The 21,960-nt window shown below is 36.3% G+C and overlaps 1 pseudogene; it reads left to right on the forward strand.

Moving 5' to 3' along the window:
• Nucleotides 1-1,435: 1,435 nt before the first annotated feature.
• Nucleotides 1,436-1,549, forward strand: LOC120580976 (uncharacterized; annotated as a pseudogene).
• The last annotated feature ends 20,411 nt before the right edge of the window (nucleotides 1,550-21,960 follow it).

The following is a 21,960-nucleotide window of genomic DNA, read 5'->3' on the forward strand; positions in this document are numbered from 1 at the left end:
TGATTGGTCCATGCATGCTCTGCTGTGCCCATCCATCCTGACCTGCCAATCTTGGATGTATTTACTCCGACTCTTCCTCGTGAAACATGTGGGATTTAATTTGGGAGTCTTACCTTTGCCTTGCCTGTGGTATAGGAGACAGTCTACACATGATAACTGTATAAGAAGACACCTCTCATGTTTTGACGTAATTGTCGTTGGAGCTCACTTTAAAATGTGGCGGCGGTAATTTGCCTGATGAGTTGCTGAATCGGTGAGAGGCAGGTTGGAGCCTGAAGGTTTGAGGTTAGCACTGCCTTGTGCTCCTGACCAGCCCCCGTCAGCCGTATGGATTATGAACTGGCCAACAACGTGAGACCATCTGGCTCAGTGCGAATAAGGATGTTTGAGGTTCATGAAAATTTTAGCAAATCTAGTTAATGTGTGAAGCTTTAACAAGTTGCATTTATTCAAGAAATTATTTTTAATATGTATTAGATACTGCTCTGGCCTCGTCTTGGTGGTGAGACTTGGGGATAACAAGGAACCTTCTAGGTGTAGAAAAATGGCAATAGACTGAGGTTATTTGTGCTAGGAAAAGCACAGTGCTGAAAATCAATTTTGAAGGTAGTGAGCAGGACCGTGAATGAAGAGGACTCTACAGAGAGGGAGTTTTAGGTATGTGCGGAAACGGAACTGTGACGATGGATGGCCCAAATCATGAAGTGACACGGGGGCCTGTGGAGTTGAGGGCCCACGTGAAAAGCATGTTCCCCCAGTTGACAAATGGCAATGACGGAGGATGTCGTGTTGCCCTAGTTTTACGAAACCCACAGAAACAATTGTTCTAAATGTGCAGCAGCAACAAAAATCCAGTAATTAATTCTTCGCTAGTCACTCTACATGTGGGCCTGTGGGGACGAACAGACGGGCCTGCTCCATCTGGCGCCATAAAAGCTGTCCCAGAGTAACCAGAGGCTGAGCTCTCCAGTCACCGGCTTTCCTCAGATCTGCTGTGGTTTTACGAGGTTATGTGCTTTCTTTTCAAAGGCAATATCCTATTCCCTTGTGTACAATCTGAGGGCACAGAAACGAATTAGAGTATTTCTTGAGAGTTTTAAATTTTTATCTTTTAACTTTATTTGGGATTGAAGCTAAAGAATAGAAAAACCACTTTGAAAAAAAAAAATAATAATAACCCGAACCATAAACATCAGTAATTGTGTTCGGCAGCTTCTCCACAAAGAATAGTATTAAAAGAAAAACACTTCAACAGAAACAGAAACTTTAATTACAATATGAGGTAGTTATGGAGAAGCACTGTTTTTGGTATTTGGAAAAGAATGAGTTGATATATTTGTATGAATGGCAGGATTCAGTATTCACCTTTAATTAATTAAGATTATCCATAAGGATGATTAATAAGAGTTTGAATGAGAGATAAGAAAGAGTAGGTGTCTACGGCCATGCCACCCTGAACACGCCCGATCCCGTCAGCTCTCGGAAGCTAAGCAGGGTCGGGTTAGTACTTAGATGGGAGACCACCTAGGAAGACCAGGTGCTGTAGGTGCAGTGTTTTTGAAAGTGATAACTGTTAGATCGTATATAAAAATGGGAATCGGAAAAGCATGAGAGAGTGCGCTTTCATTTGGAATCAAAATGCCTGTGTTCAGCTCAGGGTTTTGCCCAGGCTGGCTACTAAAGTTTACCAATTTGAACCTCAGTTTTTTTTTTTTTTTAAATCCATCAAATGGGAATAATAACACTATTCTTGCTAATGTCATATCAGGTCCTGGGGATATAATGCTGAAGAAAAGCACCTACAACCCGTGCCATCATGGAGTTTACGATATAATGGGGGAAGAGGAGAAATATAATAACCAAATCATTTAATGAATGACTATAAAATTAGAGCTAATTATTTTATAATCACAATTCGTGTTTGGTAGTCTGAAAATCAACAAAGTAAAGACCTTTCTTTGGAAATCCGCATGACATCTTCAGAGTCATGCCTTATTAAAGGAGGACCTCTAAAGAATATACTTAAAATTGATGTGAGAATAATAGTTTAAAACCATAAACTATTGCTTCCGGGTTTTTCCTTCCTGCTTCAAGTTAGTACCATAAATTAGTAGATAGGTGAAAATTTTTATTCAGGATGCTCAGAACTCAGAGTCCAGACAGCCTGTCTCTGCACTCAGGTAATAACTATCAGAGCAGGTCTCACCATTTCGTAGTGTGTAAATTTTAAAGTTAAGAGGCACAGTGGTGGATTAAAAAAATCAGGTGGGGACTGTCCCATGTTCCTGGCATTCGAGGACTGGCCCTTTGACGACCGTTATCGGGCACAGCCCACAGAGCCGACCAGGCTGCCTTTCTGGTTGAAGCTGCACGTTCTCCGCATAACAGCTCCAGGCAGGAATCAAGACCAAGGCGGATCTTGCTACTGAATTCTGTTTGCAACTGAGCAAAATGTTGAACAGAGAAGTTGAAAACGTACAGGACAGAAGACCCTAAAAGAAAGATGTGCCTAGCTTAGTTTTTCCCTCTTGTTAATAACGCTGCAGTTTTTAGAGATCTTACATAAGTAGTTTATCAGGGATGGTTTCACCTTTATTATATAACTAATTCTTCATATTTGGGGGACTATTTCCCTTTCACAATCGTCACCATGATACTAAAATGTTTAATTTAGTGTCTTTATTAAGACTCTGTGACAGCAGTTATTTCCCCTCGACCCCATGATTAGCCAGCGTTATGTCATTGGGCACACCACAAGGCACATCAGGGTCCGGCTGTGTGCATTTCCCTGGGACTCTTCCTCACCACGAGGGATATCGCCATCAATCCAAAATGGACTGAATTTATTTCCGTTATTGGTGGTAAATAATTCCCCTTTCCACACTTTGTGATAGTCTCACACCATTTCTTGCAGACACAAATAGATGACTAGTTCAACCACAGTACCGACTTGCAGAGCATGGAAATAAACCTTTTTTGAAATGTGATTGCAAGAAAGAAGATTCTAAGGAGCACCCTTATCTGAAAGGAACCAACTGCAAAATCATGGCAAGTCACATTAGTAGGAAAAAGATTCATTATGTCCTTGGATGAAATTTGTAGGAATTCTAAGACATGCCAAGCAAGGACTTTTCTCACAGTTTTTCTTGCTATCATTTAAAAATATTCTCTGTTTATTTCAGGGTTTTTTTTTTTTTCAGTAATCCAGGTAACCTAAAGGGTCATACATTTTTACCTGTATTTGTTTAAAATGTCTGTGTTGCAAAAAATAGGCAGGACAGCAGAACATTCTGGTTATAATGTAACCAGTTCACCTTTAACATCTTATAACTTTCTTTCAAGAGGTCAAGGAATGTCTCAGCAGTGTGTAGGGAATCGTCTCAGCAGTGTGTAGGGAATCGCGTTGCTCAGTCAGAGAGGGCTATTTTATTTTTTTCAGCAAAGACCTGGGTGCCCAGCCATTCTTGGTCTTATCTTTCCCCACCTTTGGCACCTAATGGATCAGAATCTTCCCAAATACTTGCAGCAGCATCCTGAGGAGGAAGCAGTATGAGCCTCCTGGGAATCAGTGCAGGGAGATCTGCAGGTTTCAGTGGGAAAGGAACATTGACAGGGACTTCGGAATCGAACCATTGGGATATAGTCAAGATGAAGCCTCTCTTTCTTTCTTTTTCCTGGGGTGCTTTTCTTCTTATTTTTGCATAATGAAAAGCACAGAAAGAATATTTGCCTTTGTCTCCGCTTCGTGACTTTTCATATAATGACTAAAGTTCTAGCATTTATTAGTGCCTATTATTAAAACGTCTGCTCCACAACTAAGCCTACAGATAAAATGTGGCTCTTTTGAAAGATACAATAAAACTTAAGAAAGCATTGGAAAATATTTTCATGACCTTGGCAAAGGTAGGCAAACATTTTGTATAAAAAGACACAAAAAGCACTAGCTTTAAAGGAGAAAAGTTGGTAAATTGAACTACATTAAGAACTGTTCATCAGAAAACATCACTGAGAAAGTGAAAAGGCAAGCTACAGAGTTGGAGAAACATTTGCAGTACACTTACCCGACAAACAGCCCATATTCAGACTATATAAAGAATATATAAAAACAGTAAGAAAAGGAGAATCCTTAAAAAATGTGCAAGAAACTTAAGTGAGCACTTTATAAAAAAGGCTGTCCAAATGGCCAGTGAACCTGTGAAAATGTTCATTTTTTTTTATTCAGCGAGGAAACAATAAATAAATACATAAATAAATGATAGCACTGTATGCTCACCAGAATGTCTCAAATGAAAAAAAGACTAAAAAATTTCAGATGTTGGTGGAATTTTCAGTCTCTCTGGAAATAGCTATTGAAGATAAATATTTGCATAATGGCTTAGCACTTCCACTCCAGAAATATGTGATACATTTTCACCCAAAGACATGAAGAATGTTTGTAGAAGCCTATTTGTGATAGCCCGAAACTGAAAACAGCCTAAATGTCTATCAATTGTAAAATGGATAAGTTGTGATATATTTATTCAATGGCATGTTACACAGCAATGAAAAAGAACAAACTGTTTCTACAACACAACATGGATGGATTTCACATGCATTGTGATGAATGAGAGAAGTCAGAACAACAACAAAAAAGAATAAATAATTATATGATTCCATTTAACACGAAGTCCAAAATCAGGCTAGCCTAGTCCACGTTGGAAGTTGAGACAGTGGGTGCCCTTGGTGGGGTAGTAACTAGAGGGGTACAGGGGGCTTGAGGTTATGATGGCCTTTCTGTTGTTGGTCCTAAGAAGTTAAGAGACATAGTTCCATATTTGCATTTTTAAAAATTAAATGATGAGTTTTATTTTTATGTGAACATAGGGCACACTTGGATAGAAGAGAAGCATTTTATGATGGATTTGCCTGTAGTTTCCCTGGAATTTATTGAAGTGGTGGCACAAGATCGACATCTGGGCTTAAAGCAAGATAATCTCTCAGATTCTGTACTTAGTCTCTCTTCTCATTCCTGACTGTTGGCACATTAGATTTGTTGGTTTCCAAAATTTAGATTTGTTAATTTCTTCTAGTGCTTCAGGCTGTTGTCTGTGTTCCACACAGAGGAATTTTGCAAGCATACCACTGGACAGATCTCAAAATCTGATTCTAGACAAAATTGTGGGGATGTAGTGATTGATTGTCTAGGTAGGGCAGAGGGAGAGACAAATATGACTCCTGGATTTCTGGATTAGTTATTCAGGAGGATGGAGGTGTCATACACCAGAACAGTATAGAAAGAGGAGAGAAGACTTGTGGGCTACATGACTATGGTGTTAGATGTACTGGGTCCCTATATTTAAGTGGATTGAAAATAAGGTTCATAATCTCAAAAAAGTGATTTGGCTTTGTATTGTAGCATATGGAGTAATCTAAATAGATATGTATTAGTACTGCTAATATGACAAGATAATTTATAGTTTACATCTCCAAATTTTATTTTTCAAAATATATTCTATGGCAGTGGGCCAACTGCAATTTAGCAGATTTAGTCTCCTAACTTGGCTTCCAAACTTCATAAGCTTTAGAATGTAATGCTTTGAATTTTCATTTATGGCAAACATAGGTGTTTTATCTTAGAAATGTCTTAATATCTCTTCATTTTATAAAATATAAAGGAATTAATAATTTACTGGAGTTATAGTCAGTTTCATTAGACAGCATGAAACAACTGACCTTAATTATATATGCTATTTTTTGGTTAAATTTGGTGTCTTTTAATGGTAATCGATGATATGTGAGAATTGGAAAGATAGATTAAATATATATTAATTCCAATGTATAGAAATGAGTGGGGACTCTTATATCTTAGGTATTTGAGTACATTTCAAGAATATTTTAAATTTTCTAGTAGGAAGATAAAGGTAAAAATTAAAATTATAATTTGTAAACACAGAGAAGAGGCCCAAATGCATGAAATTCCTTGATGCAAACCTGAGCATTTAAATTTAATAGTAATTCAGTGATTTCCAACACATTCCTCGCAAACTGAGTTTCTGTTGTTAATTGTTCAGATGGGAGGCAGTGTTAGGTAGTGAGCCGTGTTTCTCTTTTGCTAACCTTGCCCTGTACTCATGGACTCTCTACTCTGATTTTTTAGGTATCAGGTCATTTTTCATGCTACTGTGGCTTAGACAAACACCTGCTGACACACTTTTTTGTTTAAAGTTGGAATCAAGCCATAGAAGTACAATAGTAAATACCAAAATTCCAGAAATTCAAGTTTTAGAAGCTACTATTTCAAAGGTAGCCCCGTCAGGGACCATTGGTAATATTTTTATTGATTTATATTGCTGTTAAATGCAAAGCTTTTATTTACATTGCATGGAGATGAAGGATATTTCGATCACAGTATTGTACAGCATAATGTATTTCTGGTCACAACTGTATTTTATGGTAAGGGTCGCATTCAAATTTTGCTTTTTTTAGAAGAGCCATTTTCTCAGATGTTCCTTTTATACGCCGTATATCAGTAATGCATAGAAAAATTATTACCAAACAGTTTTCGTTTTGTAATTTGGTAGCCCTGGAATACTTTCATATTCAAGATAAAATAATAGCAATTATAATGAAAAAGGAAAATCTTGTTCTGTAATCAGAAAGACTGTTAATTTTTTTCCTAAGCGACCCATCGATTTGAACCAGCAATTCAAAACTCAAGTCTTGGGGAAAATGTGCAAAATGCCTTTGGGCCTTTAAAAAGAAAACTATTTTTAAAAGAACAGACTATGATTGATTGCACACTGATATAAACATGCACGTGGGGCTGGTTCTGCAGTCCAGAGATGGAAAAATTCCTGTTGGAATCACAGAAAAATAGATGCATTTAAAGGGAGCCCAAGGCAGTGGAGGCAAGAGGATCGAGGATTGGGGAAACAGCTCGAATTGCATTATTCGAATGCTATTAGAAATGTGTGCCTGGGATGCCCGTTTGAGTCATTTATTTTAAGGAAGCGTAGCCTGTGGGATAGGAGGTAAAATCGGTAGGGAACAATGGCGTGGCCTGGCCTGGACCTCACAGAGCACGGGGTGGCCTTGGGAGTATGTGTATGTTTCCCTGGGTTTTGAAGGAAGTTAGATGTTAGTAAGTAGGAGGAGCACACTTGAGTGGAGGGACAGATTCGAGCTCCCTTTTGTCACCCAAAAGCTGGCTGGAATGTGTGTAAATGAGGGTGTGCTGAGGGGGAGCAAGAAAGATAATTTGGGGCTGTTTGGGGTTGAATTATCGCCCCCTATTGTAAATGCAAATGTTGAAGTCCTAGCCTTCAGTACCTCAGAATGTGACCTTGTTTGCAAACAGGCGTAACTACTTAAGATGTGATGATACTGGAGTAAGATGGGTACCTACTGCAGTATGATCGGTGTCCTTATAAAAAGGGGAAATTTGGACACAGACACACAGACCGGGAGAATGCCATATGAGACAGGCGAGAGAGAGAGACTTCCAAGAAACACCACAGATTACTGGTAAGCCACCAAAAAATGGGGGAGGAGGCATGGAACATGTTTATCCTCACAGCCCTCAGAAGGAACCAAGCTGTCTACACCTTGATCTTGGACTGCCAGCCTCCAGAACCAAGACAATATATTTCTGTTGGTTAGGCCACCCAGTTTGTGGTACTTCGTTATCACAGCTCTAGCAAACTAATACAGGGCAATTCAAGTTATTTAAAGGTTTAGTGTTTTATGGGTTATTTCTTGTCAAATTGCTTGAATTTATAATAAAAATATAAATATATGCCTATAATGAGGACACTGAAGCTTCATGGTTGTCTAACTATTTATAAGTACATAAGATGGGATATTAATTTAAATCCTGGTTTGAGACCAATACTTGTGTTGGTAGGATCGATGTGCACACAAATGTTAAATGTGAAATAAATGTCAGCATGTTTTTTTGATATTGAAAATAGTGAGATCAGGTCTATTTCTTTTGCACAATTTAGAATTATTATTAAATAGACACAGACATGGCTGTTTATCCCTAGAGGAATCTACTAGAAGTATTGACGAAATGTTATTACCTACAAGTGACTTTGTTGATATTTTATTATTAAGTCTTTGAGAATTAGACATAATGGTGTGGAAATCAGCAGAATGAAAATTAAGTTTCTGACTTTATTTCTGACTCATTAGTGACCTAAGGGTACCCATTAAATCAATATTTTATATTCAGTTTCTCCAGATGCAAGCTGGAGATTTAAAAATACCTGCTATTTTATTCTCTTTTGATTTTTTAAGGAAGATTAAGGATAAGTCATTTTTTTTTCTTCAATACAAAATGGTATTATTTTGTGTACACATCACAATGAAAAACAATGTAAAGATGTTTGCTGGTAGATTCCCAGAGGCACAAAATATACCTTCGTAACTATGTGATATTATGATTGCTCATGTACCTAGGGAAGTGAACATAATTATGCACTAGATTTTATTATAAGCCCCAGTGTATGTGCTGTGTGTTTAAGAAGCTACGTGTGATAATGACATGCTTTAAATGAGTGGGAGTAGTCACCCTTGAAATCATGAAAATAGAGTTGGGACCACAGTTTCTTGTCTTGTCTTTTAAAAATCATCCCCAGTTTGAGCTTCACTACACCAGGTATTATTTTCCTGTTGCTCAAATGCTACTGGCCTGTACTAAATTAAGTGAACCCGGAAGATGCCAGGCCAGGAAATGACAGGAAAATGAATGATTCTGTTATTGCGCAGCCCCCTCAGGTCATAGCCCTGCCCAGGATAGGCGTGGGCTAGCCATTAGAGTCTCGGAATATAATTTGCCGTAATAAACCAACTTGGTTAAAAACATGCAACATGTATTAAATGCATCTTCAGCTGCAGTGAAAAATATTGACCTTTTTATAGAGTCAAATTTTATTCAGAAAACGGAAAAGATTTCAGTTAGCTGAAAACGAATGTGTGTGCATGGAGGGGTGGCGTGAAGGTAGTATGTTTGTCTGATGCATGTGTTTGCTTTTTAATTTTTTCTATCATTTTTCTTTTTGGATAATATGGTCCAAGAATAAAAAATACCTTTTCATGTCAATGGGAGATTCATTCTTTCGGTGGTTAGTTACAAAGGGCCAGAGTGCAGCAGGAGAGCTCAACGGGTCAATAAAATAATTTTTTATATAGCGGCCACTAGTTATTTTAATAATCAGATGATTCGGCTTTTCCCCACTATATAGCTGATTTTCATAGTGACAGTGCTTTTCTTAGGTGAAAGCCTCATGAAATTTAGTACAACAAAGAGAAGGGTCATTTACTACAAACTACTATTTGCCATTCAACAGGACTATTGTGATACATACATTGTTGCACAGTCAGGATTTATGAAGAAACTGTTCATTTGCTTCATTTGACTGTGTGGTAGGCATAGTAATGGCCCCCAAAGAAGACCACGTACTAATTCCTGGAACCCATGAATATGTTAGCTTACAAAGCAGAAGGGATTTAGAAGATATGAATAAGTTAAGGATCTTTAGATGGGGAGATTATCCTGGATTCTCTGATGTAATCATAAGGGTCTTTTAAACCTTTCCTAGCTGTGATCAGAGGAGTATGTGGCCACAGGAGAAAGACAAAGAGAGATGCCATGTTGCTGGCTTTGAAAATGAAGTAGGGGGTTCCTAGAAGCTAGAAAAAGCAAGGAAACAGTTTCTCCTTTAGAATCTCCAGAAGGGAAATGCAGTCCTGCCAACACAAGGAGTCCTGTGTTGACCTTGTGACTAACAGAACTTTAAGATACTACGTTTATGTTCCTTTAATTTGTTACAGCATCAGTAGGAAACTAATGCAGACTGTGTACCTCAGGTGTGGGGAATGAAATCACAAAACCACAATTGAATATTGTTAGAGCCCAGAGAGATAGCTATATATCTGTATATGTATATATAAAAACACATCTCTACAAACACACATATGTATACACAGACATACAAACGTAATTATATATAATTTTTAATTGTTAAAATTTTCTGCTGAGGTGCTAATTAAGAGGATATTTCTGCTGAGCTGCTGTCTAAGAGGATATATAATAAACAATATATAAAAAGAATATAATTGGGGATAGTTCCCTCGTCTTTGAATAGCAACTACCAAAAAAAATGATATTTTTGAATATTTATCAATATCTTGTTAGTTATACATTACATCCACCTGGTTATTACGAATGCCTTTGAAAGATTAAAACTTTTTGAATGCTATTGATTCTGATTCAGAAAATATAGATTTTTCTTCTTTCTTTTTCAGAAATGACAATAAAATAAGCAACAGCTATAATGTATATTTCATTAAGATAAATGGGATTATCAGTGTTGTGCTAAAGCAACAAATATCAAACTTTTAGTCTCAGGACAACTTTATAATTTTAGAAAACTATTGAGGACTCCTAAAGAGTCTTTGTTAATGTAGACTATATACAGTGTTGTTTCTTGTACTAGAAATTTAAACTGATACATTTAAAAATATACTATCAATAGTTCACTTAAAATAATAAAATGAATCCATTATTTGCTAACAAATAATTTATTTAATGAAAATAATCGTATGTCAAAAATAAAAAAATAGTGAGAAGAACAATATTGTTTTAAATTTTTTCAGATTTCTTTAATAACTCACTCACTGGAAAATAGCTTGATTTTCGACTGCTTCTGCATTCAAGCTGTTGCAGTTCGTTTTGGCTGAAGTATGTGAAGAAAATCCAGCCTTGGACAGGTATGTAGTTGAAAGAAATGGAGTATTTTAATAAACCTTTTCAGGTAATTGTGGATATTCTTCTTTCCTACCACTGTATACCAAAGCTTGACAAGTAGTTGTTTCTTGAGAGTTGGTTGCAACTAGAAATCTGAAAACACAATGAACTTTTTGAAGCTCGTTCCACTAAATCCTACTGCTCTGTCTTGCAAAGTATCTTTACTCGGATATTTTTGTAATGCCACGCATTAGACATTAGGGAAATACTGGCTCACTCTTCTAAACTTTGACCCTTTTCATACAGTATTTAAAAAGTACTCGTTAATGTCATGACCATTCTCATCAAAAAGTCTTGTTTTTGGAAAGCTGTCAAGCTCATGGTAGCAGATACAAGTTTTCTAAAATTCTATTTTTTTTTTGTACTCCCACTTGTTTATTTGTGCTCTAAGAGCTCAAATTTATCATTAGTAACAGATACTGTTAGTTGTTTTTCTTAAGGACAGCTCACTTTATTTTCAAGGAAATATCTGCTAAATATTTGATATTTAGTCAAAAAAATGGTGTTTCATGAAAAATCAAGCTACTTCAGCTTATACTGCAATTATAGAAGTATTATTTTTTATTTTTTTATTTTAAAACTTAAAAAATTCAATTACAGTTGACACTCAACATTATATTAGTTTCAGGTGTGCAGTATAGTGGTCAGACCTTTACGTAGCTTATGAAGTGCTCACCCTGATAAGTCTAGTACCCACCTGACCCTATACATAGTTATTACAATATTATTGACTATATTTTCTATGCTGTACTTTACATCCCATGACTATTTTATAACAGTCAATTCGTGCTTCTTAATCCCTTCACCCATTTCCCCAGCCCCCTTTCCATCTAGCAACCAACAATTTGCTCTTTGTATCTATGAGTTTGTTTCTGTTTTGTTTGATTGTTTTGTTTTTTAGTTACTACAATAGTATTTATCTTTCTGTGTCTGACTTATTGCACTTAACATAATAGCCTCCAAGTCCATCCATGTTGTCGTGAATGGTAAGATTTCATTCTTTTTTGCAGCCAAGTAATATTCCATTGGTGTGTGTGTGTATATATATATATATATATATATATATATATATATATATATATACCACTTCTTTATTCATCTGTCAGTGGACAGTTAGGTTGCTTCCATATCTTGGTTATTGTAAATAATGTTGCAGTGAACATAGGGATGCATATGTCTCTTTGAAGTAGTGTTTTGAATTTTTTTAGAGACCCAGAAAAGTCATATGGTAGTTCTAATTATAATTTTTTGAGGAATCTCCATATTATTTTCCATAGTGGCTGCACCAATTTGTAATTCCTTTTCTCCACATTCTCACCAAAACTTGTTATTTATTGATTTGTTGATAGTCATTCTAACAGATGTGAGGTGATGTCTCATTGCAGTTTTATTTTGCATTTCTGTGATTAGTGGTGATGAGCATCTTTTCATATGTCTATTGGCCATCTTTATGTCCTCTTTGGAGAAATGTCTATTCAGGACCTCTGCCCATTTTTAAGTTTTATTGTTTATTCTTTTGGTATATGAGTTCTTTATATATTTTGGGTATTAAAGTTTTTATCGGGTATATCATTGGTGAATATCTTGTCTTATTCAGTAGGTTGTCTTTTTATTGTGTTGATGGATTCCTTTGCTGTACGAAAAAAATTTTAGTTTGATGTAGTCTCACTTGTTTATTTTTCCTTTTGTTTCCCTTGCTCAAGGAGACATATGCAAAAAAATATTCCTAAGAGTGATGTCAAGGAGTTTACTGCCTATGTTTTCTCTAGGAGTTCCATGGTTTTGGGTCTTACTTTTAAGTCTTTAATCCATTTAGATTTGTTCTTGTTATTTGGCATATGAAAGATGTCCAGTTTCATTTTTTTGCATGTATCAGTCCACTTTTCTCAACACCATTTGTTGAACAGACTGTCTTATTTCTACCTTCTTTGTCATAGATTAATTGACTATATAGGCATGGGTTTATTTCTGGGCTCTATTCTGTTCCATTGATCTATGCGTCTACTCTTCAGGTCAGTACCATACTGATTTGATTATTATAGCCTATTCTAAAGTTTAGTGTCAGGTAGCCTGATGCCTCCAACTTTGTTCTTTTTCCTTAAAGTTCTCATGGCTATGCTGGGTCTTTTGTAATTCCAGATAAATTTTAGGATTATTTATTCTAGTTCTGTGAAAAATGTCATTGATATTTTGATAGGGATTACATTGAATCTGTAGATTGCTTTGGGTTGGTAACATGGACACTTTAATGATGTCAGTTCTTCCCATCCATGAGCACGGTATATCCTTCCATTAACTTGTAACTGCTGCAGTTACTTTCTCCTATATCATATAATTTTCCATGTAAAAGTCTTTTACCGCCTTGGTTAATTTATTTCTAGATATTTTAATTTTTTGATGCAATTGTAAATGAAATCATTTTCTTTATTTCTCTTTCTGATAGTTCATTATTGGTGTATAAAAATGCAACCATGAACACATGCCGTACTGTTAAGGTGTAGAGCTGAAACTTGTTGGATTTCATTAACCAATGACACCATAAAGAAAATAAATAAATAAATTTAAGAAAAAAGATAAAAACAAAAAAATTATAAAATAAGTAAAAATGCAACCAGTTAGTGAATACTAATTTTATATCCTTAGCTACTTTACTGAATTCATTTATCAGTTCAAATAGTTTTTTTGGTGGAATCTTTAGGGTTCTCTCTATATAGTTTCATGTCTTCAGGAAATAATGATGGTTTTACTACTTCCTTTCCAATATGGATGCATTTTATTTCTTTTTCTTGTCTGACTGCTGTGGCTAGGACTTCCAATACTATGTTGAAAACAAGTGGTGAAAGTGGACATCCTTATCTTGTTCCTGATCTTAAGGAAATTACTTTTAACTTTTCACCTCTGAGTATAATGTTAACTGTAGATGTGTCATACGTGGCCTACATTATGTTGAAATATGTTTTCTTTATTTCTACTTTGCTGAGATTTTTTTTTTTTATCATAAATCAATGCTGGATTTTCTCAAATGCTTTTTCTGCATTTTTTAATATGATCATATGATTTTTTTCTTTCAATTTGTTAATATGGTGATTCACATTAAATGGTTAGCAGATATTGAAACAACTTTGCATCCTAGGAATAAATTCAGCTTGATCATGGTGTATGATTTTTTTAATGTATTGGTGAATTCAGTTTTGCTAATATTTTGTTGAGGATTTTTGCATCTATGTTCATCGGGATAGTAGGCTGTTACTTTCTCTTTTTTTAGTAATGTCTGTGTTTAGTTTTGGTATCAGTGTAATGCTGGCCTCATAAAATGAACTCGGGAGCCTTCCCTCCTCCTGAATTTTTTAGAATAGTGTGAAAGGGTGGGTGTTAATTCTTCTTTGATTGTTTTTTTTATAGTCTCCTATAAAGCCAACTGGTCCATGACTTTTGTTTGTCGAGAGTTTTTTGATTACTAATTCGATTTCATTAGTAGTTACTGGTCTGTTCAGAATTTCTGTTTCTTCTTAATACAGTTTTAGAAGATTTTATGTTTCTAAGAACTTATCCATTTTTTGCCAGGTTGTCCAATTTGTTGGCATATAATAGTTCATAGTATTTTCTTAGAATCCTTTGTGGTTCTCTGATGTCAGTTTTCACATCTGTTTCATCTCTGATTTTATTTTTTCTTGATGAATCTGTTTAAAAGTTTATCAATTTTATTTATCTCTTCAGAGAACCAGCTCTTAGTTTCATTGATCTTTTGTATTGATTTTTTAGACTCTATTTTATTTATTTCCACTCTGATATTTATTTCTTTCCTTCTACTCCCTTTGGGCTTTGTTTGTCCTTTTTCTAGTTTCTTCCTTTCTAGTTTCTCTAGGTGTAAGATTAGATTGTTTATTTTAGATTGTTTGTTTGTTTCCTGAGGTGGGCCAGTATTGCTATGAATTTCCCTTATAGAATTGCCCTGGCTGTGTCCCATAGATTTTAGGTTGTGTTTTTATTTTCATTTGTCTTAAAGTATCTTTCAATTTTTTCCTTGATCTTGTTAACCCATTCATTGTTTAGTAGCATGTTATTTATCCTCCATGTATTTGTGCATTTTTCAGTTTTCTTCTTGTAATTGATATCTAGTTTCATACCATTGTGATCAGCGAAGATGGTTGATATGATTTCAGTCTTCTTAAAATTTTGAAACTTGTTTGGTGGCCTAACATGTGGTCTATCCTGGAAAATGTTGCCTGTGTGCTTGAAAAGAATGTATATTCTGTTGCTTTTGGGGTGAAATGTTCTAAAAATATCAACTAAATTCATCTGATCTAATGTGTCATTTAAAGCCATTGTTTCTTGTTGATTTCTGTCTGGATGACAGATGTCATCCGGATGTCACTGGGGTGTTAAAGCCTCCTGATATTACTGTATTATTAGTAATTTCCCACTTTATGTCCACCAGTATTTACTTTATATATTTAGATACCCCTGCATTGAGTGTGTAAATGTTTATAAGGTTAATATACTCTTCTTAGATTGATCCCTTTATCATTATGAAATGTCCTTCTGTGTCTCTTGTTAAAGCCTTTGTTCTAAAGTCTATTTTATCTGATATAAGTATTGCTACTCCAGCTTTTTAAAAAATTTCTATTTGAATGAAATATCTTTTTCATCCTTTTACTTTTAGTCTGTGTGTGTCTTTTGATTTGATGTGGGTCTCTTGTATGCAGCATATGTATGGGTCTGGTTTCCTTATTAATTCAACCACCCTATGTCTTTTAATTGGAATATTTAATCCATTTACATTTAAAGTAATTTTTGATTCATATGTAGTTATTGTCATTTTACTGTTCATATTTTTAATTTTTCTTCTTCTTAGAGAAGTCCCTTTAACATTTCTTGTAGTACTTGTTTAGTCATGATGAACTCCTTTAGCTTTACCTTGTCTGGAAAACTCTTTATATCTCTTTCTATTGTGAATGTTAGCATTGCTGGGTAGAGTAGTCTTCATAGTAGGATCCTTGCTTTTTCATCACTGAATATTTCTTGCCAATCTCTTTTGGCCTTCAAGGTTTTTGTTGAGAAATCAGTTGGCAGTCCAATGGGAACACCTTTGTAGGTAAATAACTGCTTTTCTTATGGTGCTTTTAAGATTCTCTCTTTGTCTTTAGTTTTTGGCATTTTAATTTTGATGTGTCTTGGGCCTCTTGGGTTCATCCTCTTTTGGACCCTCTCTGCTTCCTGGACTTGTATGTCCATTTTTTTCACTAGGTTAGGGAAGTTTTTCGTCATTATTTCTTCAAATAGGTTTTCAGTCATTGCTTTCTCTTTTTTCCTGCTGGTCCCCCTAAGATGTGGATGTGGTTACACTTGATGTTGTCCCAGAGGTCCCTTAAACTATCCTCATTTGATTTGATTTTTTTCTTTTTGTTCTTTAATTGGATGTTCTCTACTACTTTGACTTCCAAATTGCTGATTTCATCTTCTGCTTTATCTAATCTGCTGTTAGATTCCATCTAATGTATTCTTCATTTCGGTTCTTGTATTCTTCATTTCTGACTGGTTCATTTTTATGGTTTCTATCACTTTGAATGCTCACCGAGTTCATCCAGTCTTCCCCTAAGTTCACTGAGCATTCTTATAGCTAGTACCTTGAACTTCATATCTGGTAGATTGCTTGCCTCCATTTCACTTAGTTCTTTTTCTGGAGTTTTTTCCAGTACTTCTATTTGGGACATGTTTCTTTGTTTCATCATTTTGGCTGCCTCTCTTTTTCTGTTTTTATGTATTAAGTAGATCTGCTGTGTCTCCCAGTCACGGTAGGGTGGCCTTATGTAGCAGGTGTTCTGTAGGGCCCAGTGGTGCGGTCTCCCTCATCACTTGAGCTGGGTGCTCCAGGAATGTTTCTTTTGTGGGTTGTGTGTATTATCCTGCTGTAGTTGAGCCTTGATTGCTGTTGGCACATCAGTGGGTGGAATTGACCCCTCAGTCTGACTTGTGATGACTGGCTGTGATTACAGTAGAAGAGCTGATGTGAGGGGCTGACCTGACAGAGTGAGGTTAACTTTAGCAGGGCTCAGATAACTGCCAAGTCCATCTTTTGGGTGTGTTGTTTGTGTAGCTAAATGGGTGGAGCTTCTTGGAAAGGACTCCAGTGCAAACCCAGGTCAGCCACTGCTTATGCCCAGCCTAAAACCACCTGGTAGAAGCTACAAAGTGACCTGTGGTTGGTAGCAGGCTTTGCTGTGCTTGGGGGTGCCTGGGAGAGGCTGTGTTGTGAACTGAGGCCAGCTGCCACTGGTGCTGAGCTTGAGGCCACTTAGCAAGAGGTACAGGGCATGCCAAGGCCAACTGCTGCTTGTTCGGGGTTTGTAGACCTTTGAGAGGTTTTAAAAAATTTCACAGCATGGGCTGCGGCTGACAACTTGGGTGAAATAACAGGCTGGCAAGTACTAAGTTGGGTGAGGCAATGTCTCAAGGAATCACCAGGGTAGAGTGAACCATGTTAGCCAAGTTATTGGAGACTCAGATTTGACTTCCACCTGCACCTGCCAGCTGGGTAGGAGTGCTCAACAAGTCAACAGTGGTGCCTGCCAGCAATTCAGTCCTGGAGAGAGCTGCCCCTCCAGCCCTTACCCTGAAGCCAGACAATTCAGTTCTTCCCCGTATGTCTCTCGCACTTTTGAACTGCTGTCCCTTCACTGGAGCTTAGAGCTAGTGTTTGTGATTGAATAAGTCTGTGCTTGGGCTATTTAAGAGGATATCTGGGTCTACAGCAGCCCTTGTCTCATCCAAATGGACTCTCTGCTGATTTCCAGAGCCAGGTGTTGTGGGGGCTCCTCTTCCCAGCACTGGAGCTCCTGGCTGGGTAGCTCATTGTGGTGCTGGGATCCCTTGCTCCTCAGGGGGACCTCTCCACAGCTGAGGTATCCATCCTGATTCTTATTTGCTTTACCATGGATGTGGGACCTTTCTATTATGCATCTCTTCCCCTCCTACCAGTCTCCATGTCACATCCTCTTTACATCCTTATTTGTAAGACTTCTGCTCAACTAGTCTTCAGGTGATTCTCAAAATTGGTTGTTCTATAATTTCGTTGTAATTTTGATGTGGTTATGGGAGGAGGTGAGCACAGTATTTACCTTCTCCACTATCTTGACCAGAAGTCACACAAATGCTATTCTTGAGACAGTAGTCATACTTGGACTTGCAATAAAAGTGTTTTATATGCAGTTCCAGTTTTTTTTCACAAAATGATTAAAGAGTTGATACTCAAGGGTTAAGATTTAATAAAATCTAACTTTAATAAATAAAATATATTACTTCATTAGTGATATTCTTAAGTGAAGTTGAATTTTTCTTATTTTACAAGTGTGTGGCATTGAAACATATAATGACTGTTATTGTTTGATGCCATTGCCTTAATTGGTGGTAAAACTGCTGAAGTTTTTGTACTATCAGTGTAAATATCAACATAGTGAAAGTCAGTTAACATATTTATTATGACAGTGGTTTCGACTTCAGGACAGCATGGTGGGACCCTATAGACTACATTTTGAGAACCACTGTGCTGTAGATAAGAATAGCTCTTTGTATTCAGAAATACGCCACCTTCACTGTGGATTGGCACTTTGCACAGTTTTAGGAACACAGGAAGTGAGGTATTACAAACCCATATGTTTATATGGTTATATAGATTAAATGTGTGTCTGCTGTCAGATACCAGGAAGGGTTTAGGACTGCAGCAAAATAAGAGCATATGCTCCACCTGGAGGGAAAACATCCTCCTCTCCATTTCAGCTGATGTTGCCATCCAGAAACACAGTCCCAATGTGGTCACATCTGTTTTTCAAAAGACATCAGAATTTTTTTTTATATATATATATATAAAACTTTTTTTATTTTTAAAATTTGCCAGCTGGTTAAGTATTTGAACTTAAAACACTAGCCAAGTACAAACTAAACCTTTTTTTGCTCTGGATTTGCCTTGCAGCCAACCTCAATAGTAAACACAATGATGACTTGTTGAAGAAATGAATCAAATTAAGATTGAACAAATTCAAGGGTAAACAGTTTGCAGCACCCTGTGTAGGTTGTGATAATATTTGCTGAATTTGGAGTTCTAGATCTTAGCTGTCACAGATAGAGGACAAAGGTATACACAGATACCAGAGCTGGGAAAATCCATGTTCTTTGTCATCAGCTCAGGTTGTAGCTGTTTCAGATTTAGTATCCGGTCATGCCAGAGTGACATTATATAATATTTCCTTGTGAATCAGGACAGAAAAGTCTAACTTAAAAAGTGAGAGATACTGAAGAGTAGTCAGGGGAATATTGTAATCAATATAGATGTAGCCAGACATCTAGAATTTAAAGAATACTGGAGATAACCATTTAACAAAGGTAGAAAAATTTAGTAATAACGACTCATTTCTTGGATTCACTAGATGTTTCTCTCTAAAATGACTATCTCACAAATGATCTATGATCTTTTAATGTTGTTCTAATATATATTATAGGCCAATTGGGTGTCAGGCAATTGAAGTGGTAGGATAGTCATGAAAACTAGCCATTAAAGTATTTTGACACAAATAGACTGATCATTTTACAGATTTTTCATTACCTTCACATTTAGTAGTAACCATTTTTTATGTTCAAGTAACCATGTGAGGTGCTGTGCTTATAAAAAATTGACCAAGATGACCAAGATACAGACTTTTCCTGCTCAGTATTTACCCTGTGGTGAGTGAAAGTAAGAATGCAGAGCAGTTCGTGCAAAGTTCTAGACCTCGTTCAGCTACAGCATGTACTGAGCAACTGCTCTTGGCCATGCGGTGTTCTGGGCATTAGGGAAAAAGGAATGAACAAAACAGCATATGTCCCTGACTTCAAGTATATAACATTCTAGTGTGCTCTGAAGTAAAAGATACGTAGCATGAAAGCAGAGACAATGGTGAAATTGACTCCACTGGAAGGATCAGAGATCTTAAGTAGAATGTGGCATTAGAGCCAAACCTATGACACGTGGAAGTGAAGAGCTGTGTGAGAGATGGGGGCCTTCTGAGTGTCAGAACAATACTCACAAAGTGTAAAACCCTAGGATGCCTTCAGGGAATTACAAGGGGGACATAGTGGCTGAAGAATTAACCACATCAGTTTCCCAAACTACATCACGATTTATTTTTTATGGAAAAAACTCGGGCTATAGGTTGAAAGTTACTGAGTTTGCAATCTCAGAATTCCGAATTCTAATTTATACAAACTATGACAATAAAATTACATTTATGAATGCATTTGGCACAATGTGGGAATATACTAGCAACTCAATAAGTATCAATTGATAATGAAATTTTAAAAAACAGTATTATATGTCAGTTTTGCTAGTTTTGGTTTCATAATAAATAAAATATTAGTAATTTAGAACAACAGAGATTTATATTTCTTGTTCATATTGCACTTTAAAATGCTGCAGTGTCTGCAGCTTAGCCGTGCCTTTGCTCTGTATATCTTTATTCAGCCATGATCAAGGCTAAAGGAGCTGCCACTATTTGGAGCATGGACTGATGTCATAGGGAAAAAGTATCAGTGGACAAAGGAGCAGTGACGTTTAGGCCTTCTAATTGGATGTGGTGTTCACTATTTCCATTATATTCATGTGGCTAAGACAAGTCTCATAATCAAGTCTGTCATTTTACAGGGTAAAGGAATCTATTCTCCTCACTAAGAGGCATTGTAGGTCACATGGAAGTGGTCAGGAATACAAGCTAGTAACTAATTGGGAATAGTATACTATCTATTGCAAAATTATTCTCATATTTTGCCTTACTGTAGCTTGAGTTCTGGGATACATAGAATATACGGTAAACAGAGTTGCTTTATTGAAGCATATTTTAGGAGCAAAATCCAAAAATTTTGCACAGTTCAGTGATAAAACCTAAAGAAATTTGTTGTCATAGCACTGGGCCCAATTCCAGAGGTAGTTGTCTAGAAGATTTATACAGTCGGCTGGTTATACAGGCTGTAATTCATTCATGAATTCAGACAAGAACAAAGCCCATGAACGCCCCAGTATGGGGATGTTTCTGTCACTTGGTAAAATTCTTCTACTAGAGATGTGAGTATCTTTAATACATTTTTATAGACTCAAATGAGAGAATTTCTTGTACTTGTCTGAGAGCTCAAAATATGCACCTTTTCTGAGCAAGAATCTCATGAGGCCATTCTCTATTCCAAGCCTGAATAAAAATTGCTTTGAGGCATTTAAATATCCAATATTGAAATTTATCTAGCAGTACTAAGCACCATATTCACTTTTCAGAAGGTCTGAGGTTTCTGTAGTCCAGGCACTGAGGATGAATTCTTGGTCTCATTTTCTTTTTCATGGACGTAGGAGGATATGAATAGAGGTCTCGTTTTATCTATGACTGTTCTCCTTGATTAGATGAAGCATTTAATGATATATGGGCAGCATTTCAGAGGCTTGTGATTAACTGCTCACACTACCCATCCCTTTTTTGACATTGAATTTTGAAATTCAATCATCACTTTAAAATGATGAGCATCCATCTGGTCTTAAATTAGGTGTTTCTTTTCCTGAGTTGCTATTCCTATAAATGCCATTTGCAGTATTTGACTAGAAGAAAGTTTGGGAGAAACCTAGGTACTCAAGAAGCAGATCTCTGTATTTAATTTTAAAGCTTTTCTACAGAAATGGAGACTGCTCACATCTGCTTTGTAGCAATATAGCATCCTTTTGGAATGCTTAGCTTCCATAAACTCCGTAAGAAACTGTTATGGTCTCTCTGGTAATATTTGATTCTTTTGATGAAGTATAATACAAATAATTACATAGTAGTGTTTGATGTCCCCTACCCAACTTCCATCAAGTAAGGATTTGTAAGTTGATGTCATATTTCTATGTTGTATGGTATATTTTAATTAAAATCGGAATGCTGTGTAAGATTGAGCAAATTGTGTTCCGTTTGAAGAATTAAAGAATTACTCAGGCTTGCCAGCATGATCTGAAATTCTAATTCTAAACTCTGCTATGAATGCCAGATGCACAGGATTCTTATTGTCCATCAAATACCACCTGGAAGTATTTATCACAACAGAAAGAGGAAGCTTCTAATATCTTTTCAGGGGAGACTTTTATTAAAATTGGCTTCTTTTGATGTTGTCCACATTTACAATAA

The sequence above is a fragment of the Pteropus medius genome, unplaced genomic scaffold (genome assembly GCF_902729225.1).
Source record: "Pteropus medius unplaced genomic scaffold, Ma_sr-lr_union100, whole genome shotgun sequence".
NCBI classification, from domain to species: Eukaryota; Metazoa; Chordata; class Mammalia; order Chiroptera; family Pteropodidae; genus Pteropus; species Pteropus medius.